The sequence below is a fragment of the Phragmites australis genome, chromosome 2, assembly GCF_958298935.1.
Source record: "Phragmites australis chromosome 2, lpPhrAust1.1, whole genome shotgun sequence".
In the NCBI taxonomy this organism is placed as follows: Eukaryota; Viridiplantae; Streptophyta; class Magnoliopsida; order Poales; family Poaceae; genus Phragmites; species Phragmites australis.
The window spans coordinates 31,696,586-31,717,578 of NC_084922.1; the positions used below are offsets into that span (position 1 = coordinate 31,696,586).

The window sequence follows — 20,993 nt, forward strand, 5'->3', positions numbered from 1 at the left end:
TGGTCAGAGATGGGTTTCCTAGATCACAAATACCTTAAAATCTAGAACCTCGGATGTCCTTTTAAATGGAGTTCTAGGTAAGGTTTTTCATTGTATAAGGGGAGTTAGACAAGGGGACCCCCTTTCTCCATTGCTTTTTGTTCTAGCTGGTGATCTCCTCCAATCAATCATTAACAAAGCTAAGAATTTGGATCTTCTCTCTTAACCTATTCAAAGTGGTGCCGATCAAGATTACCCAATTATTCAATATATAGATGGAACCTTAATTATTATGCTAGCCTGCCCTAGACATCTTTTTGTACTTAAAGCTTTTCTACATACTTTTGCTGAATCTATTGGGCTAAGAGTAAATTACAATAAGTCTATTATGGTCTCAATAAATATATCTGATGAGAAGATGAAAATTCTTTCGAGAACTCTCAACTGTCAAAAGGGGTATCTCCCTTTCACTTGTTTGGGGTTGCCTTTAGGCCTTACCAAACCAAAACTTGAGCAGTTCTTGCCTTTGATCCAAAGGGCTAAGAGAAGGCTGATCAGTACCTCAACTTTTCTTTCCATGGTTGGAAGACTTGAGATGGTAAATTCAGTAATTTCATCTCTGCCAACCTTCTTCATGTATACTCTTAAACTCCTAGCATCTGTCTTAAAACAAATTGATAAATATAGAAGGCATTGCTTGTGGAGTGGCTCAAATATAAATGCTAAAAAGCCTCCCTTAGATGCTTGGAAGATGGTTTGTAGGCCAAAACAGGAATGTGGCCTTGGTATTATTACTCTGAGGACACGTAATGAAGCTCTCCTTCTAAAGAACCTCCACAAGTTTACAACAAAAGTGATTTACCCTAGGTTCATCTTATGTGGGATAACTATTATTCTTCAGGCACTTTACAACCAAATGTTAAAAAGGGCTTCTTCTGGTGGAGGGCTATTGTCAAATTGGTAGACATCTTCAAAGGTATTGCTTGTGTTCATGTGGGAGACGGCAACACCATTCAGTTTTGGGAGGGCCTTTAGTCAGGTGATATATTTCTTCATACCTATCCTGAGTTGTGTTCCTTTAGCAAGGATAGGAGACTAACCATTCAGTCCGCATCCAATATGGGTAATCTTCATGATGCTTTTTAATCTGCCACTTTCGGTCCAGGCATATGAACAACTGCAGGTTCTCCAAGAGCACATCATCAATGTCACTCTAGGCACCTCTAATGACATGGACATATATCTAGAATAACGCTATCTTCAGTGCTAGCAAGGCTTAAAAATCTCTTATTGTTCATTCTAGAGTTCACCCAATCTTCAAATGGAATTGGAAAAGTAATTGTCAAATGAAGCACAAGGTATTTTTTTTATCTCCTCCTTAAAGACAGGCTAAATAATAGAGAGCTTCTTCATAGTAAACAAATGCAGCTCCCTTCCTACAGCTGTGATCTCTATATTCTACAAATTGAAGAAAGTAGGTTACATCTTATTCTACTCTGCTCATTTGTGCTGGACTCGTCTAGGGCTACAAATTAATGACAATCATAGAACCCTGCAATCCATAAGGCACCTCAAGAAGAGATCAAAAGTTCCATTTTCAATGGAAATCATTACTCTCTTGTGTTGCAGTATTTGGAACATCAGAAATGATTAGGTCTTCAATGAGGCTAATCCATCTTCGGAGTCAGTTTGGTGTTTCTTCAAAAAAGAGTTTGCCTTGGTTATCCATAGGGCAAAAGGATCTTGAGAAGACCTCATGAAGATATGGCTTGCTTCTTTAGAATAACTTTTATAGGTCTTCTTTTGATTTTCATTTGTACTTTGATGTTTTAAACTTAATATATAACCAGTAGGGGATAATCCTACTATTTCATCAAAAAAAAATCACGGGACATTGCTTGACAAAACAATCAGCAATGCGAGCGTGAGGGGGAGGTTATACATCTATGTCCTATATGTCGTGTCAAGGAGCCTTGACGTCTAAGGCATGTGTTATGAAACAATTGAAGTGATCAATTCATAATTGCAAATAGTAGTTGTCAATGATTATTGGAAGCGCCCCTTCAACGTGACTATTAGAACCATACTATCAATATGTACAATCTATTGATGCAATGAAAGAACATGAGTTCATTGTCTATTCTCTACCGTCTTTACATTTGATTCACAATATGTTATCAGACACTATGCTCTACTCTACTAATCGATGAAACTTGCACACGGGTAAGAATGGATGGCTATCTAATCGATTGGACACACCAACGAATGATGTAGGATGCAGAAGAAGCACTCCTACACATGGGTGATAGAGACGACAAGGCGATGATAGGCTCCATCCAGAACTACACCGCCATGATGACAACATCGATCGATGAAGCATTTCACTCTCCCTCAACGATTACTCAGCCTTGAGACAGAAGACCAACCCCATTAGGCGTTGAAGCAACAGGTGGTGTACTTACTGCACTCATGGCGCATGACCATCGCGTCCTGGCGCGACGTGGGTCCCTCTTAGTGCGCAAATTCGGTGGTCCTCCACCTTAGACATGCGGCTATATCACCTACCCCAAGGTGATGGCAGGCACATCTCATCTCCATGTCGGCGCCAAGCTGTGGAGGTGGTTCTTCACATGTTGGCAGTTTGCATCGGCCCTCCAACCGTGTCGGGTGGCAAAGCCAGCCCGCGTGACGGAAACTGAAGGTGGTGCCTGCCCAAAGGCAACACATCAGCAACCCTCGTCCACGTGGCCTCATGGCCCCACCGACGGCGTGCGAGATGGCCACTGGTGACACCTTGACCCGGCTGCACAATCTTCTACGGTGACTCTTCCGGTAGCACCATTCTCAAGCGGCGTCGAGCACACCATCACCTTGCAGCAGGCAGTGGCCAGCCCCTTCAGCGCCCAAGGGCGGTGCGCAAGTCGGCGAGAGGGGACCGCTCTTCCGACTGGCAGCGACCAGCCCTTTGGGCAAAGGCTACCCAATGCACCGATGGCGGTCCAATAGGCCTACGGCCAGTGACAGGCAATCGACGCTCGGGCACCCAGTTTCTCTAGGTTTAAGAAAAGTTAACTTTTAAAATAGTAAGTACAAATCAACCTAAAATTGATAGATACCTTATGGATACTTAATATCCAAGGCCTATGGATACTCTACATCTAAGACCCAGCACAAATGTGCACATTACTTTAGATGCTGACATATCGGAACACCTTAACTCTATTGTTATGGGAAATCATGAGGAGTTAGAAGGGGTAAATGAAATATCCACAAATTATATTGATTCAAGAGAATCACTTAATAGAAAGATTACAATTATCGACATTTTATTTCTCCTCAAAATAGATAAAAATCTCGAGGTCAATCCAGCAGCAAAGACCGTGGCAGAGTGCCTGATGCACTCAGGCTAGATCAAATGAAGGGGACAATTGAAGGAGATATTTACATTAGTAATACCTACTCTCCAAAATTCATCCCAATGAGATCAAAATGGGATTTCGTCCGCAAATGTAATGAGAACAATGAGGTGATGAGATACAAAGTGAAGCTTATAACACAAGGGTTCACACAGAGACCCGATATCTCTTATGTAACATAACCACTTGTTATAAGTAGAGTAACATTCCGATATTTAATATTGGAATAAGTCCAAATTACTCCTTGAACTATACTTGTTGTCCGAATAATCTCCTAAACTTTAAAACAATTTATTTAACCACTCGTGATTTTTGTTTTGGATCACTTTTGACCTAGACTGTTTTGAACTCTGGTTTTGCTAACGTGGAAAGTGGTTTTCGCCCTACTATCCAGATCAGCGCACCAATGTGGTCAATGAGTTGTGGGGCCTGCTTGTCGGACGCACAAAGTAGGAGCACGACCGTCATCTCCTTCCTCTGATCCGGCAGAAAGCGCTGCTGCCGCACACGCTCGTCCTCACAGCTCGGTGAGCAACTCGGTGCCTCCTTCCGCCATGAGCTCCTCCTCTACCTTCCTCATGTTTTGCCTCACTCAATCACAGGGGCAACGCACCTTCTTCCTCCGTGCCGACACGCTGCTTCCACTGCTGGCCGTCACCAGTGCTCAGTTGACCTGAGCCATCGCCGGTCAATCCATCGTGCATGCACGATCTCCATCATTGCACAAAGCACCCTGAAGTCCTGATGGTGACCGTGAGTCACCGAGGTGAGCCCTCGCCGTGCACCTGCTTTGGTCACCAGAGGGGAAAGAGGAGGCCGGGCTCCTCGAGCCAATTGGCTCCGGTTGGGGCATCTACGCACTATTACGGGGCTATCTCGAAGGTTCGATGAGTGCAAGTCATCTCCTACAAATCCAGCAACGACGAGCAGAGGCAGAGCGAGGGGCGGCTCGGTGCAGGCGAGAAGGGAGGGGCTAGAAGATAAATTGTGGCTATGGCTAGCTATCCTAGCTGCTCTAGAAGGTAGAGGAAGAAGGAATTGGAGGTAGAGAGTACCAGCGGCGAGGAATTGGCAGTAGCGATTGCGGTGACCCGAGTTGGGTTTTTCTGCCTCGGTCGAAATCGACCTCGGGGAAAGGCAAAAATGGAACCACAGGGACGTAGGGAGCACGTTGGTGTTCTCGCCTTGCGAAATGGTGAAGGGAGTCAGGCGGACAGCGTTGGCCGGTGGGGAAGAAGAACGCAGTAGCTATTCTGTTTTGGGGCTGAATATTCGCTGCCATCGATGATAGCCAGGCCGGCCTGTAGCCCCGGTGGCCATCGCCGACGATGATGACCAGAGAGCCATGCTGCCTTGCCGCTCCAAGTCCTGCGGTCGCCGCCCGTCGAGCCCATTAGCCTCACGCACCCCAAGAGTTGATAGCCATCGCCCATGAAAGATCACTCAGGTGCAGATGCCACCCGTCATCCCTATTGTCGATCATGTCGGCCATCGGTTCGCCGCCAGTGAGCGCGGCCAGAGCCGCTGTGGTCGTGCTCCTACTTTGTGCGGCTGACAAGCAGGCCCTATGACTCATTGACCGTGTCGGTGTGTTGGTCTGGACGGTAGGGAGAAAACCACCTTCCACATCAGTAAAACCAGAGTTCAAAACTGCCCAGGGTTAAAAGTGATCCAAAATAAAAATTGTGGGGGGGGGGGGGTTAAATAAACGGTTTTAAAGTTCAAGTGGTTATCTGGACAACATGTATAGTTCAGGGGAGTAATTTGGACTTATTCCTTTAATATTATTAGTAGAATTTGGTCACTTGATTCAGAGATCTATATGAAAGTCCCTGAATGATTTAATATTCTGAATTTCAAAGTAAATCGCAACATGTATTGTGATGTCATCGTATGACTTAAAGCAATCGGATAAAATATGGTACAATCAACTGAATAAGTTCCTTCTACAAAAAGGTTACTTAAATAATAATGATTGCTCATATGTGTTTATAAGGAAATCCTCAAAAGGATTTTTGAATCATCTTAGTGTATGTAGATGATCTCCGTATCAGCGGAAATAGACAAGAAGTTTGCAATCATTTTAATACAGAATTTGAGATAAAATATTTGGGTAAAACCAAATTTTACTTAGGTCTACAACCTAAGCATATTCCCTTTGGAATACTTAGATACTAGTTTGTATATATCCAAAAGATATTGAAAAAAATCAATATGGATATATTAAATCCATTAAAATTGTCATTCAATCCCTTGAAATGGATAAAGACCCATTCAAATCTCGAGATAATGATGAAGATATATTAGGACTTAAAGTTCTATATCTCAGTATCTTTGAAGCACTTATGTATATTACAAATTGCAACAAACATGATATTGCATTTGCAGATAACTTGCTAACTAAGCATAGCGCAACTCCATCAAACATCATTGGGCAAGAGTAAAGAATGTCCTTAGATATCTCTAAGGTATAAAGAATCTTGGTTTATTGTATCAGAAAACCTAAGATATAACTATGGTTAGATAGACATATACTAGATATTAATTTGACCCTCATAATGCTAGATCACAAATAAACTTTGTATTTTTATATTGTGTGAAACAACCTTTTTCATTGAAATCATCAAAACAGATTCTTGTAGCAACTTTCAATAATCATTCTAAAATAACCACAATTATATGAAGCATCACGTGATGTTTATGACTTCATAGAATGATTAACTACATATAGGAATTATGTGGTATTGATTCATTAGATTACAAATGTCTTTAAATATAAGCCGTTAGAGATAAGAGAAAATAAAGGCACTAAAACGGAAAAAAAAATTAAAAAGAAAACAAAATAATAAGAATATAGTTAGAGATATTCTTACCTCCAGCCATATTGGATTGTGACGAGCAACGTTACCACATGTTTCAAATGTTCTCAATCAGTGACGGTATCTCTACAGCTACAATGATAGTAAAAAGGCTCCCTTAGAGAAGTTTTGGGCTTCCCTAGAGTTCTCCGTTGTCACCCCTAAACAAGACACATGCACGGCGAACATGTACAAAGAAATGACCTGTTGAGGAATGACAAATTAAGTTGATATGGATATAATGGAGCAAATTAATTAAACCGGCTTGTGTTTGGTATGAAGTCGTGCATTTGCTCGTGTTTAGTCTGACGGTAGGCTTGAAGACGATGCAGAGCTTGCCGTCGTGACTTTCCACCAACCACGTAGTGATTCACTGACACGTAGGAAACTGTCGACCTTCATGAACAGCGGCCCCCATACCATGTTCCATGAATCCTTTTTTCTTATGTACGCTTTGTCTGTTGCGGTGCAACTGTGCAAGAGACAGAGATCATCCATATCCCTGTGTTGATCTTTCTTCTCTTAGATAAACCATGCATAAAATAAGAATCGGACGGGATTCTCTAACATACCGCACGATTACTGACACATAACCGTCCGATAGGTCAAAGAATTCATGTCCATAAGGATCATAGGCGTACAGTATTCATGTCCCATGTATAACATGATCCTGACTCGATTTGACAAGTACCCGCCCCGACCCGGTCAATCGTGCGTCAGATCATTTCCACACAACATCCAAAAACGTGTGCTATGTCCATTGGAATCGCCTAATAGATGGTATAAAACTACCTACACTAATTAATTCCATCTCGAGTCTCTCTTTCAGTCTTTCTCAAAAGAAACAACGCATCATTAGCCCTAGCTGAGCTAGCTTCCGATTAAGCAAACTAGCACGGCTGCTCACCTAATCGCCTCGATATAATGTTTTATTATGATAATATTTTATTAAAATTATTTTTTTTAGTTTTTTATAAAATTAGAGACATTTAGTGATATAACATATAAAATTAGAAAAGGAGATAAAAATTATGTTAGTACAAGAGAAAAAAATATTTATGATTCATACTTATACTCATATCATATATATTTATTAGTTCGATTTGTATAGTTTTTGATTAACTATCAAAATCGTCCGTTAGGTATAGATAGCGTAACAAAAGTCAGAATATATTTACCTTGCTGACGTGTTGTGCCCTGTTGCCTACTTGATGCAATGACTTGTGTTACACGGTGCTTCTTAATCTATTATTCTCCTCGTTTAAAAATAGTAGGCGTATTTTTTTAGGCCCGGTCTGTAAAGTTGGGTTTTGACTAAGATTTTCTCACAAAATATATCGTTTATAGCTACAAAATCTATATTGTATGAAATCATTTTGAATTATGACCCTAGTTGTATAATTTTTATACACCAGACATTCTTATAATTTGATTAAATATTAGTAAAGTACACAAAGTTTGACTTTTCAAAAAAGAAATACGTCAAATATTGCTGAACGAAGGAAGTATCTTAATAAGAATTTTAAAAATTTTCATTTTTATTATGAAATTTAGCTATTGATTAATTATATTTTACAGGGACCCTTTATTTAGATATTTGGTTTTTCTAAGACTATATTTGATATTGATCTTTTTTTCTATTCTAACCCCAATTTTAATTATTTTTTATTTTATTTTATTTGAATTTTTATTTAGATATTTTACTTCCCAACCTGTATGGAAATCAAACTACTAATTTTTTATAATTTTTAATTTCTAATTTAGCTATTTATTGATATGTACTGTTTGTTTTAATCTAGATAGTTAAATATTTATAACAATAAGTGGTCTAGATTTTTTACTAATATAATTCACTGGCCTTAAGGTCCCATTTGAATAGGTTTTTTTCTAGGCTTTCTAGCCTTTTTTCTGGGGTTTTCATAAAAAAGCCACAACCTTTTGGTCTTGACTTTTTATGGTTTTTAATTGGTTAAGGAAGCGGTTGTAACTAAAATGAGTTAGAACCTATAAAGCATGCTAAGATGAGCTTTTCTGACTTTGTATACTAAGAAGCTAAATATTTATTGTAAAAAATAATAATTAAAATTTAACAGTTACAACTGTTTCTTAAGTTAATCAGAAACTTTAAAATCATAGTCTATTCAAATATGACTTAAAAACCAACATGATAGCTCTTTTAACCCTTAATAATAATATAATAGATTCCTTCGTATCAAAGAGAGCGAGATGATACGGACCGTGGCCAGCTGAACTACCCCAAATCTCCCTCGCGTGCGCCGGAAAGCCACGCCTTATCCGAACCCCAAACGTGATCTGAATTTGTTTGTTTTGCTTGTTTATTTGCAAACTCTGAATATACTTGCGGATTCGGCGAACCATCGACCCAGTGAAGCTGGGCTCTCGCTTTCCCCGAGGAGGCAACGACGACCCGACGGCCGATCGACTCATCGCCAACGCGACGCGGCCTCTCCCGACGTGCCACGACACCGCGACCGACCGTGCGAGGTCTGACGAAATGTCGTCACGGACCCGGCAGGCGGCAAGGCAACCGAGCCAAGCAACCGCCCGTGGTTGGCGCGCGCACACGTACGTACGGTGCAGGTTGACGGAGGCTTCGGCGACCCGCGTGCGCGTCGCCACTTGGCCGTTTGAAAAGAGCGCACGACCAGGCGGTGGCGTGGCCCAGCTCGCCCGTGCGCGAGTCGGCGGGCGCTGTACCGGCGGTTGGGATTCGGTCGGGGGACAGCAGCGTTGGACTTCCTGTACCTGCATGCCGACACGTCGGAATGTGCTGGAGATCACACCGCGATCGGCGGGCGGATTCTGACGTGCTATCAATATCAGCCGTGCCGGGGCCCGGGGGGGCGGCGGGTTGGTACCTACGTTCGTGTGCGTGTGCGAGTTGACGGACACGGAGACGCGCTAGTCACGGACAGATCGGTGATTTGACAGGGGCTGGGACTATCCACCGCCTGGCTACACACAGCGTCGGATGCATACGCATGGCATGTCTCGATGGCGCCGGCTGCTACGAGATCGGTGCGTGATCCCGGCTTCGTACGTGCCGGTCGTGCTCTGTCTCTGGTGTAGTGGCCCGGCGACATGCGGGCGAGTCTGGTTGGACCGGCCGGCTGGCGCCTGGACCGGATGTGCGCGTCGGCGACGGGCGTGTTTGGATTCAGTTGCATGGTCTGTCCATTGGCTCGCCGCAACGTAGTGTGTCGGTCGGTCGGTCGGTTTCGTTTCGGATTACTACTAGTACTAAAGTGAAGCTTTCTTGTGCCTCGTAAGATGCCTCTTTTGGTGCAGACCTAGGGTGTTCTTTGAGGTGTGCCATCTGCCACGGTAGCTAGACTGCCTAGGCATAATCCAAACACAAACAGCACGCCGACCACCCGATAGGGTACATGGTTACTTTGCACGTGTAAAAACGATAAGTGAACTCCATTTTACATATATTTTTCGAAGGGTGGACATATAGATATTTGGAGATGAATGCGTCTAACAGAACAAATAGCATGCAAGTTTACGATATAAAAACCACTTTTCTAGAAAAAACCTTTACTTTTGTATCAAAGAGAGTAAAACATCACCGACAAGTGCACAAAGTATTGCACGCTGCATGTGGAGTGAAAGGAAAGAGATCAAAGACACACTTTTCAGTCAAAATAATGTGATGCTTTGAAACATGTCTTTATAAAATTAGTAAGCTAGGTGGCTCACACTAATTTCGTGACTAGCCTCGCTGCATATTTTTTATACTTTTTAATTACAAATTTAGGTATTTATTAATCATATTTGATATGGACTCTTTGGTTTTCGAATTTAGCTATCTATTAATCGTATTTGACTCTTTGGTTTAATATAGTTCGTTAGATGTTCATAATAATGAGTAGTCTAGATTTTTTTTTTAACGTGGGAATTTTGTGACCTTGAGAACCAATATGGTGCCTCTTTTTTCTTCTCAAATAATAATATAATAAATTACAAAACCTTGTATATTAAAAGCATATCTTTGTTACAATTTTACAAATAAATTGTGATATAAAATGGCACTGCTAGTTAAATATGAATTTTGGGAGGATATCGAGTGTCAAAAGGACCGAAGTGAGAACTACTGTTGATCCCTAGAAAGGAATTTTAATTAAGTGCAACATGTGCTCATGCAGCATAGTACTCCATCCGTTCAAAAATATAAGGTGTATTTTATTTTTAAAAAGTCATCAAGAGTAAACTTTGATTGTTAATTTTTTATAATATGTTATCAATTGATATAAAATCAAAATCGTATTAAAACTACTTTGAAACACAAATCTATTGAAATAAAGTTGGTATACTAAAGACACAATAGTTTGGCTAATTATCAGTGAAAACTTATAAAATGAGATTTTTAAAAAAACAAAATATGGTTTGTATTCTTGAATGCATGGAGTATTATTGAGAGCATGTGCACCTAAACCAACTGCTCTAGCAATTCTGACAAAGCAAACATCATGCAGTGTACCTGCTGTTTAGGGTTTAGCTTTTGTTGGCTAATTAAGTTTATCTCCAACAGATACTCTAAAAATTTATCCCCTATATATTACAACATTCTCTAATACTATTACATATTTCTTATTTTTTTATTTTCAGCACCTACTCTATTTTCTATTTTTCTATTACTTTCTATCTCTTTTTGGGTCCACAATCATCCTCTGTGAATAGTGATACGAATATAATAGAGGATATCCAAATTTGGAGTATGTAGGCCTGTTCAAATGTTAGGTCAGGCCGGGTTTTGGGTCGGGCTCTAAAAAGCCTGACTGGAAACTTGCAGGCCCAAGCTCAGCCCGAGCGCGACATCAGGCCGAGTTGCTAAGCTTGAGCCCGGCCCGACATTAGATTTTTTTTTTGTTAGGCTTGGGTTTTTTTCGGGTTGAGTTAGGTTTTTAGGTTTTTTTTGGGTTTTGGACCTGTTTTGAGGCCCGAGCCCGACCCGGCTGGAACTGCGGGCCCGTGTTTTGAAGCCCGAGCCTGGCCCATGCACTGGTCGAGTCGGACTTTTTTGGACCGGGTCGCGTCACTGTAGTGCTTGATACGGTACCTACTGGAGAGTTTTCCTAGCCTCCCGGATCGGTAAATGTTGGCAGCACAGTATTTTGTGGACACTATAGCACTGGAAAACGATCCTGCTGGAGATGACACTCGTCGAGAACAACAAACGATAGAAGGTAGGCCTCGCCACGCCATCAGTGGGTCACATGCTCTTGGCGGTCAGCATGATATGCAACATGGTGGGCGCGGCACCCATCCACCCACTGAGTTTTTATGGCAATAATTTTAGAAATATTGTACAAAATTGCAAAATTACAAAAATATCACACAATCGTGTGATGGTTTAGAGAAAATCAATTTTCGCAAATTGAAAGTTATTTTCTCACATCCAAATAGCGAAAAAATTTATTTTTTGCGCTTCCAAATAGCAAAATATTTTTCGCTATTCGGAAGTGCGAAAATCTTTTTTTTGCTGAACTAATCCACGAAAATAGATATTTTTGTTATTCCATTCTGTGAAAATTGATTTTCGCTAAACCATCACGTGATTAGATTATATTTTTGTAATTTTTTGATTTTATCCAATATTTCTAAAATTGCCATAAAATAATATTAAAAAAAACTCCCCACCTACCTACCGCCTGCTGCGGCACTTCATGCAGTGTGGGGAGAGTGGTCGGTGGAGCACCAGATCCTGCATTCCTGCAATGTGACCGCGCACATCACAAATTGCATGCAGCGCCATTCAGGGCTAGATTTTTGCGCCCACTGATTCGTCCCCGTTGGTCCGGCCGGCCCCTGCTTGCGGAAGTCCAAATGGCTGGACGGACTCCTTAAAATATTGAAGCGTGTGCACATCCTCATCATGCATCTCTCTGTTCAATTTTTCCCTATCTTGTCCAGGACCATGCACACTCCATAGCTACGATGAAGCATATACATGCATATATGCATATATGCATGTTTATTGTTGGCAGTGACGGAGGATGGGCCAAGCCAATCCGGCCGTCGCCCCCCAGCCTTTTTGCCAAAAAAATAGCATCGGTATGCAACCTGATTTTGTTTATATTAGACCATACCAACCATATTTTCTTTATTTCGTTCCCTTCTCGATTCCTTTCTTTTCTGTCCTCATTCTCTTTATTTTCTCTTATAAAGTGAATGATCCCGATAATCCCGTCATGAAAGGAACCGTGAAGAAAAACCGTTGGAACGCTGAAAGGAACGAAAATCCTTTCACGACAAGATTTTGGTCCCTGAAGTGAAACCGTTAGGGCTAGCCTTAGAGCTACCTCAGCTAAATGCCAGTTAAGAACGAACTGTGCTAGCTGTATAACAAGATGGAAAATGATTTTATTCAATAGCTTGCTATTATTATTAAGGGTCAAATTATAGATAAGTATAGCTACGCAAACATAACGAAGAACTTTAAGGATGAAAATCGTCAAAGAACTTATCTATAGTGGCTATTAGTTTGAGATCATAGCTAGTTATCATTTTGGTGTGTGTATATATAGTACAAGTTTCTAGGAATTATAATCTATAAATCTCACTCAAATATGTATTTTAAACCAAATATGGGAAATATCAATGTGTTACTCTATTGTTACTCTCTTACGGCTATAAATTGTCATATATTAGTTTAATGGTTTAGCACTTGGATATTTTCAAATTATATATATAGTACAAGTTTCTAGAAATTATAATCTATAAATCTCACTCAAATATATATTTTGAACCAAGTATGAAAAATATCAATGTATTGCTCTCTTACGGCTATAAATTGTGTCATATATTAGTTTAATGGTTTAGCACTTGGAACATTGACAAATTTGTTTTGTTATTTAGCCCCTCTTGAAATTTTGCGTGCATTGCAATTCATATCTTTGAAATCCTTTTTTTTTTTTTGACTATGTATGCTCGTTTAGCTGATTAGGCCACTTCCAATGCTATTTTCTTAGACATTAATTAGATATCCATCTAAACAAAAAGATGATATGGTAGGTAATTTAAAGATAAAAGAGAATGAGCTTGTTTGTTGTGAAAGAAATTAGTTTTTTGAGCAAACCTAGATGATTGTGAGATAATAAATTGCTTTGGAAGACTTTAAGAAACTAGCTATGCATACATAAAAAGCTTATTTCTTAACATCAATTTTTTACTCTCTCTTCTATTAGACATCACCTAAGAAACATAATATTAGGAGTGACCTTAATACCACAGCTCGAGTTAGGCTAATTCAACCCTTAGTCCGATCTTATTAGGTTCCTAATTTCCACATCTTTGTCAAACGGACAAATTGCTTAATAATGTTAGTATGAGCCTATACATACACCGCACAGTTTCTTGCTGATCCGAGTCAAACCCTGGTCCCATGCAACCCACGCCATGGATTAAAAGTCAATCACCCCTCAGCCTCTAATGCATGCCAATGACCAATTTGGTAAAACATTTTCCCAAGAATTATGCTTTTAGATCGTGATTTGGTAGACTAATTTCTTTTCAGTGTGTCCTTTAGCTAGCTAGCCAGTAGCCACCACACTGCCGTTCGCTGAGATCGTACGCCATCATATATTGACTACTGATCATAAATTAATCCTCCATGCTTGGATCCGAGGTTTCCTTTTGTTAATTTCTGTTCGGATGACAAAGGGAATGCAAGTGTGAGACGAACTTTCTGGAGAAGAACTTAGAACTTGCTATTGACATACTTGGTACTCGGTATACTAGTGACGATGAACGTCCAAAGATAGGGCGTACGTACTCCGTAAGACACAGTTCAAATGCAGGAGAATGGACGTACGCACAGATGCTTCAATTTCTATACAAAATAAGATGAGCACCGGCTCGTCCCTGACGTCAACTTGTTATAGCTTGATGCATCCTTCGTAACTGGGGTTCTTTCTAAGGGACTGATCGTTTCGTTTTGCCGGAATATACATAGACACCTAACCCTCGTAGGACGGCAAGGCAACAAGCACAACTGCACAAGACCGTAGGATCATGGTTGACAGGAGGCAGACTACTGCCGATAAAATGTGGGAAGACCATCAGAACCTTATGCATTAAAATGTAGTGCACTGTGATGTGTGTGCATGTGAACTTTGTTTCTAGCTTGTTTGTGCGAACCTGCACAATTGGGCTATGTGAGCCTTGCAATCTTATTATATGAGAATAAGATGTGAGCTTTATGATTTGGAACTGCTGTTTTAATTGTTTAATAGGTAATGGATATGGAGCGACAATGGGAGAGAGCATGGGGGCTGGCAGTGGACACTACCATATAAAAAAGTGATCACTGCTTATTATTGCCGGTTTTGAAACCAGCCATCCTTACTCTACAGTAAAATCAGTATATATTAGTGTCGGATATAGAACCGGCAGTGATAGGTGTTCTCTGGAGCAAAAATAAAAAATAAAACAGTCGGCTCGATGTCGAGCCGGTCGAGTCAGAGCTTACAAGCTCGCCATCCATCGCCGGTGCGCTCTGCTGCCGCTGTCGCGCCAGCTCAGCTTGCTCTTCCCTGCACAAGAAAACACAGTGGCACAAAGGTCGTCGCCACAGCACACACGGTCGTCTCTCCGCCATGCCTCTCTTCCACCTGAGCCATGGGCCCGCTGCCATGCCCCTTGTTGGGATCCATCGTGCGCTCCTCGTCGAGATCCCGCATGCTGCCATGGAGGCCCCCACCATTGCGGATCCGCACGCCACCGCATTAATATTGCCACCACCGTCTAAAGGTCACCTGGATCCCACCTCCGCCGTGCGCGCTCCGCCATCGCGCCCGTTCGACCACCGCCATCGCATGTGCTCCACCATCGCCGTGCTCAGCCGCCGCCCTAGCTCATGCTCGGCCACCCCACGCGCTCGCCCTTCCCTTCCCCTCCTGTTCTACACCGAGATGAGAGACAGAGATAAGAGAGAAGGACTTGGGCACTGACAAGAGAGAAAAGGCAGACAGAGAGAAAAATTGGGCCAGACTTGAAGAGATTAGATGAGTCAGGCGTGCGGCCACTGAGCGAAAACTACAATGCATCAAAAATTTAGGTCCATCCACCGGTTACCGCCAGGTTGTATTAAAAATTGGCAGTGATTATTAAAAAAACCGACAGTGATGCACTGATAATGCTAGTTTGGTACAAACCGGCATTGATGATGCATCAGTGGCGATTTTAGCTGAACCAACACTGATGAGCCGCTATTTATGATGGATCCATTAGTTAGAGAATGTCCAGCACTTTATGCGCACAGTAGATCAGCGATTTTCTCAGGTTTCTCTAGAGACTCCCTAATATTTTGTTGATTTAAAGTTTGAATTGGTATTAGGTCTTTGAAGGTTTACATCTCCCTCTTTCTTCCTCCTCTAATCCTTATTTGGTAAATTTATTGTACTTTGAGTTGTAATCGGCAAGATCTTTATCCAAAATCTTAGTGCAAGTGAGTTGTATTTATGTTAGATTTGGTACTAGGTTTGCTCGATCTATCGTGAGATGCCACAGATCTAGTGTAATTATATGAAATTTTTAATCCCATGCTTAACCATGTAGTTAAGGTAATTGTTAATGAATAATGAATATTTTACATTAATTGTATATGACTGACAGAAGTTGGATATACCTTGAGATCCGGACTTGTCCAGAGTACCTAAGCGGGGTGAAGTATTTCATGAGTGTTGTCTTGGCGGATATGAAAGATCGTGGTAAAACATTAATGTATTGTTCATGTCGCGACTGCAAGAATGATAACAAGTTCCCAAAACCAGATAATATCCATGCATACTTGGTCATATGTTGGAACAAATATAGCGAGGAATGACTTAACGAGGGAGAGATGGATCGGGCCATCCATGCCGACAATATGGATCAAGGACTTATACCCGGTTAAATGGATCGTGATCTTAGGGACAAGGACATATTAGGTTTCAATGATAATGATCTCAAGGATTTTGTGGAGAATGCAGACCAGATGGTGCAAGATGTCGAGCAGCACGACGAGTATAACAATGGTGAGATTGCTAAATTCCAGTGATTTGTGCAGGATTCCAAGACACCCCTTTATTCCAAATGTAAGGAGAAGTACATACAGATATTTGAGAACCTAAAGCTTCTACAGCTAAAGGTAACCCATGGTTGGACTGATAAGAGTTTCAAAGCATTGTTAGATCTGCTAAGGGACATGCTACCGAAGGGGAACTTGGTGCCCGAGGGTGTCTATGACGCGAAGAAGATAATTTGTCCTTTAGGACTGGAAATAGAAAAAATAGATGGTTGTAAGTAGGATTGTATCTTGTTTCGTGGAGAGTATGTAGAGTTGGATCATGTCCTGTTTCTGGAACCTATCGATATAAGCGTAGAAATAATGGTGGTGATGTTGACGGAGGCAAGAAAAGTAAAGGCCTCCTAGGAAGGTGGTGTGGTATCTTCGTATAATTTCCGGTCTGAAGTGTTTGTTTGCCAACAGAAAGAAGGCTAAATTACTGTGTTGGCATAAGGAGGATCGTAAGAATGATGCAATGATACGGCACCTAGCGGATTCTGCTCAGTGGTGAATCATTGATTCCACATTTGGTTGTTTCGCTAAAGAATTAAGAAACATTAAGTTTGCTATGAGCATAGATGGCATGAATCCATTCAGTAACATGAGTACCTCATATAGTATCTAGCATATTGTATTGTCAATCTACAACCTTCCACCCTAGCTTTGTAACAAGCGGAAATACATTATGTTATCAATCTTGATATCATGACTGAAACAACCTAGCGACAATATCGATGTGTACATCAAACCTTTAGTCGATGATTTTAAGAAACACTTGTCAGAAAACGTCGAGGTTTGGGATCAGTACAAACAAGAGTACTTTACCTTGCACACCATGTTGTTCGTCACCATCAATGATCTGGTAGCACTTCATAACTTGTCAGGTCAAAGCACAAGAAAAGGAAGCTTGCTCGCATTGCTTAAAAGACACATGTAGTTTGAGATTGAACAACTCAAAGAAAATAGTGTACATGTGGCATCAATGTTTCCTTCCCAAAAAGCACTCGTACCGAAATATGGACAAGCAGTTTGATGGCAAAGGGAGAAAGCTTTACCGCCAAGGCATTTTAGCGGGAAAGATGTCCACAATCAGGTTAAGAATATCATCGTTGTCCTTGGCAAGCGAAAATAATCCTCCAAGGATGATGAACAATTAGGAATATGGAATAAGAAATCAATACTATTCAAGCTAGAGTATTGGAAAAAATTAGATGTTCACCACTCTATAGACAACATGCATGTAAAGAAGAATATATGCGAGAGTCTGATTGGTACATTGCTCCAAATGAAGAGAAAAGGAAAAGATCATGAGAACACACGAGCTGACCTTGAAGAAATGGGCTTAAGGCCGGAGCTCCATGCACATGATATGAACAAAGAAAAATACCTACCCCAGCAGCTATCACTCTCTCCAAGAAGAAGAAAAAGAATTCTGCGAGTTCTTGCATAGTGTAAAAGTTTCCTCCGGTTACTCGTCCAATATCGCAAGACTTGTTTCGATGAAAGAGCTGAAAATGAATTTCATCATGATGAAGTCTCATGATTGCCATATGATGATGACGTTACTACTTGTGGTGGCTATTAGTAACATCCTCCCAATTAAGGTTCGCAAAGCTATTCTGAGCCTATACTTTTTCTTTAATGCAATTGAACAAATGATGCTCGATCCAGGCGCGCTGGAGGAGCTAAAAAAAACACTTTAAGACTCTATGCATTCTGAAGGTGTATTTCTCACCATCCTTTTTTGATATCATGGTACATTGCACTGCTCACCTTGTGAAAGAGATACACTATCTTGGCTCTGTGTTCCTACATCACATATTTCCATATGAGAGATATATAGGCGTTCTGATGTCGTATGTAAGGAATCGAGCATTTCTTGATGGATACATCATGCAAGGTTACGCGACAGAAGATGCATTGGAGTGGTCTATTAATTACATTGGCCCAAATAACCCAATTGACTTGCCTAAGTCTTGCCATGAGAGGAGACTCGTAGGTGTGGGGGTCCTGGGGAAGATGGCAATAACTCTTGATTCGAAGGCATACAATCAATCTCATTTCCTCGTGATGCAACAAATGAGCGAAGTGTGCCCATATGTCGATGAGCAAAAGCAGATGCTACTTGAAGAGAATCCAGGGCAGACCGAAGCTTGGGTTACAAGGCAACATATGCAAAGGTTCATGACTTGGTTCCGATATCGAATCAGACAATTGAGTACTCCTACAAGTGCTCTGATAAAAAAACTGCATCAGGCCCTATATACAGAATTATGACATATCAAGGGTATGATATAAACGGATACACATTTTATATGGTTGTCCAAGATGAGAAGAGCATATACCAGAACAGTGTGTCCGTATAGATGCTTATGACAGCAATATGTAGAGGGGCACATACTACAATCAAATAGAGGAGATCTAGGAGCTGAACTACTTAGTATTCAATGTAGCCCTGTTTCGGTGATGTTGGGTACATGGGGCAAAAGGTGTTACTAGTGATAAATATGGATTCACTAACGTTGATCTCGAACATGTTGGATACAAGTCTGAACCCTTCGTACACACTAAAGATGTTTGACAAGTCTTTTATATGACTGACACAACAAAGAAGAAATGTCATGTGATGCTCACCGGGAAAAGACGTATCATCAGAGTTGTAAATGTCGTTGATGGGGAAGAGTTCAATCAATTTGATGAAATATCCCTTTTGCTAATGCAATCATGCCACGCCTTTCACCGACTGAGATAACTCCATATCTACGCTCCAACCATAATGAAGGGATCTATGTCAAGAAGGCACAAAATAGAGAATTTTAATTTGAGTGACAAATTTGTAATATTAATATCAAATTTAAATTTATATATTAAAGTTGTAATATTAATGACGAATTTGCAATATTAATGCCACATCTGTAATATTAATGTCAAATTTGTAATATTATTGTCAAATTTGAATTATAGGCTTTCAATTTGAATTAAGTGTAAAATTCCATACAACAATTTTTGAATCTGAATCTGGAAAGCCATAGGTTAGAAATCAAAGGTGATGGGTGACACTATTCACCTATCACCATTTATAATTCATAGGTGACGGGTTAAAAGTATCACCCGTCACCTATTACTTATATGTATATATAGGCTCAGTCACAGCCCGCCCGCTCGTGCTAGGGTTTGCCGTCGCCTCGCTCCACCAAGCTCCCCGACGCACCACCCGACCTCCTCCTCCCCGATCTCCTACTCACTGCGCCTCCCTCGTCTTCTCCTCTCAGGATTCGACCTCTCCAACGCGTCACCGGGCCTCCAAGCTCCCCGATGCACCGCCTGGCCTCTGATTCCCCGACACACCACCCGGCCTCCGAGCTCCCAAATGCGCCGCCTCGGTCTCCTCCTCCACAGTCTCCGACTCCCGGATGCATAGCCTAGCCTCCGATCTCCCCGACGTGCCACCCGACTTCCTCCTCCCTGATCTCCAACTCCCTGATGTGCCACTTGGCCTCCTCGTCCCCAACGACCCACCTGACCTCCTCCTTCCTCATGAGGTCAGTCATAAACTTTTTCATTACTATAGGGTTTGTCGACGGCTCATAAGAGACGACTCAAATTGGAATTGTCTGTGTTGAATGGACTGTAACGATCATCTGTGATATGGGATGACCATAGGTTTAAGTTCTTGTTCAGTTCAGAAATGTGAGAGAATAATTCTTCTTCAAATATGTGAGATAATACTTCTTGTTCAGTTCAGCATACTTACTCCATGATCCGAAAATTTGGTCAAAAGCCATATGTGAGAGAATACTTCTTGTTCAGTTCAGAAATGCCACAACTATTAAAGGTTCTTTTGAATTATGCTTTCTAAAGAATAGTAGATACCTTTTGTTTTCCTACTCTAATTATTGTTATGCTAAATTATGTTTGTACTGATTGCTGTTAAACACTAATTACCATTCTTTTGAAAGGAAAATTATGCCATATTCTGTATAACTTTTGGTGTTGCATTGTTCAAATATTTTTTCCATTTTTTTGGCAATGCTCAGTAACTTCTCAAACTGGATTGATGAAAGTTAGCCAAATCATATTATGATGTGCTCCTCTAGGTGTCATTTTTGTCTTGGTGAAAAATTATTGTTTCCTAAGCACAAGATGAGATGACTAGAGTTGAAGTATGCATCATTACATGATGATAAAAACTGAGATTGGTAACTTGCTTATCAGAAATTTTCTGGAGCCTAAAATACATTGTTGCCATATGTAAGATTGCAGTCATAATTTTGTCTTGTCTCCACGATTAGTCTGCAAATGTCTTGTGCATGTTTGATCCCTCTAGGCATGAGCATCTCCATGGCCATACACATGTTTGTTTCACCATGTTTGATATTGGGTGTTGAACCAAAATTCTATTTCATGACTGCACCTGCGAGGTGTATGCATGCTTGTTCATACACTTGTTCTTGAACTAACCAAAGATAATGAACAAAACTATAGACCACAAAGCATATGTAAAAGGAATTAGTGACTCTATGCCTTCAACAGGAATTGCACAAATCCTAAAGCACTTGGATATACACACTTTTCTTATCTTGAATGAGATGCAGAGTTTGAGAACACTTTTCTTTGATAACATGATATTGGTTATGTGTCAAATTATGCAGGAATTTGATGCTTGTT

General features: G+C 40.9%; 1 non-coding gene across 1 annotated transcript; it reads left to right on the forward strand.

Moving 5' to 3' along the window:
* The first annotated feature begins 20,374 nt into the window (after positions 1-20,374).
* LOC133910378 (small nucleolar RNA snoR127) lies at positions 20,375-20,541 on the forward strand. The gene has a single exon (XR_009908545.1). It is a non-coding gene; the product is annotated as a small nucleolar RNA snoR127 (small nucleolar RNA).
* The last annotated feature ends 452 nt before the right edge of the window (positions 20,542-20,993 follow it).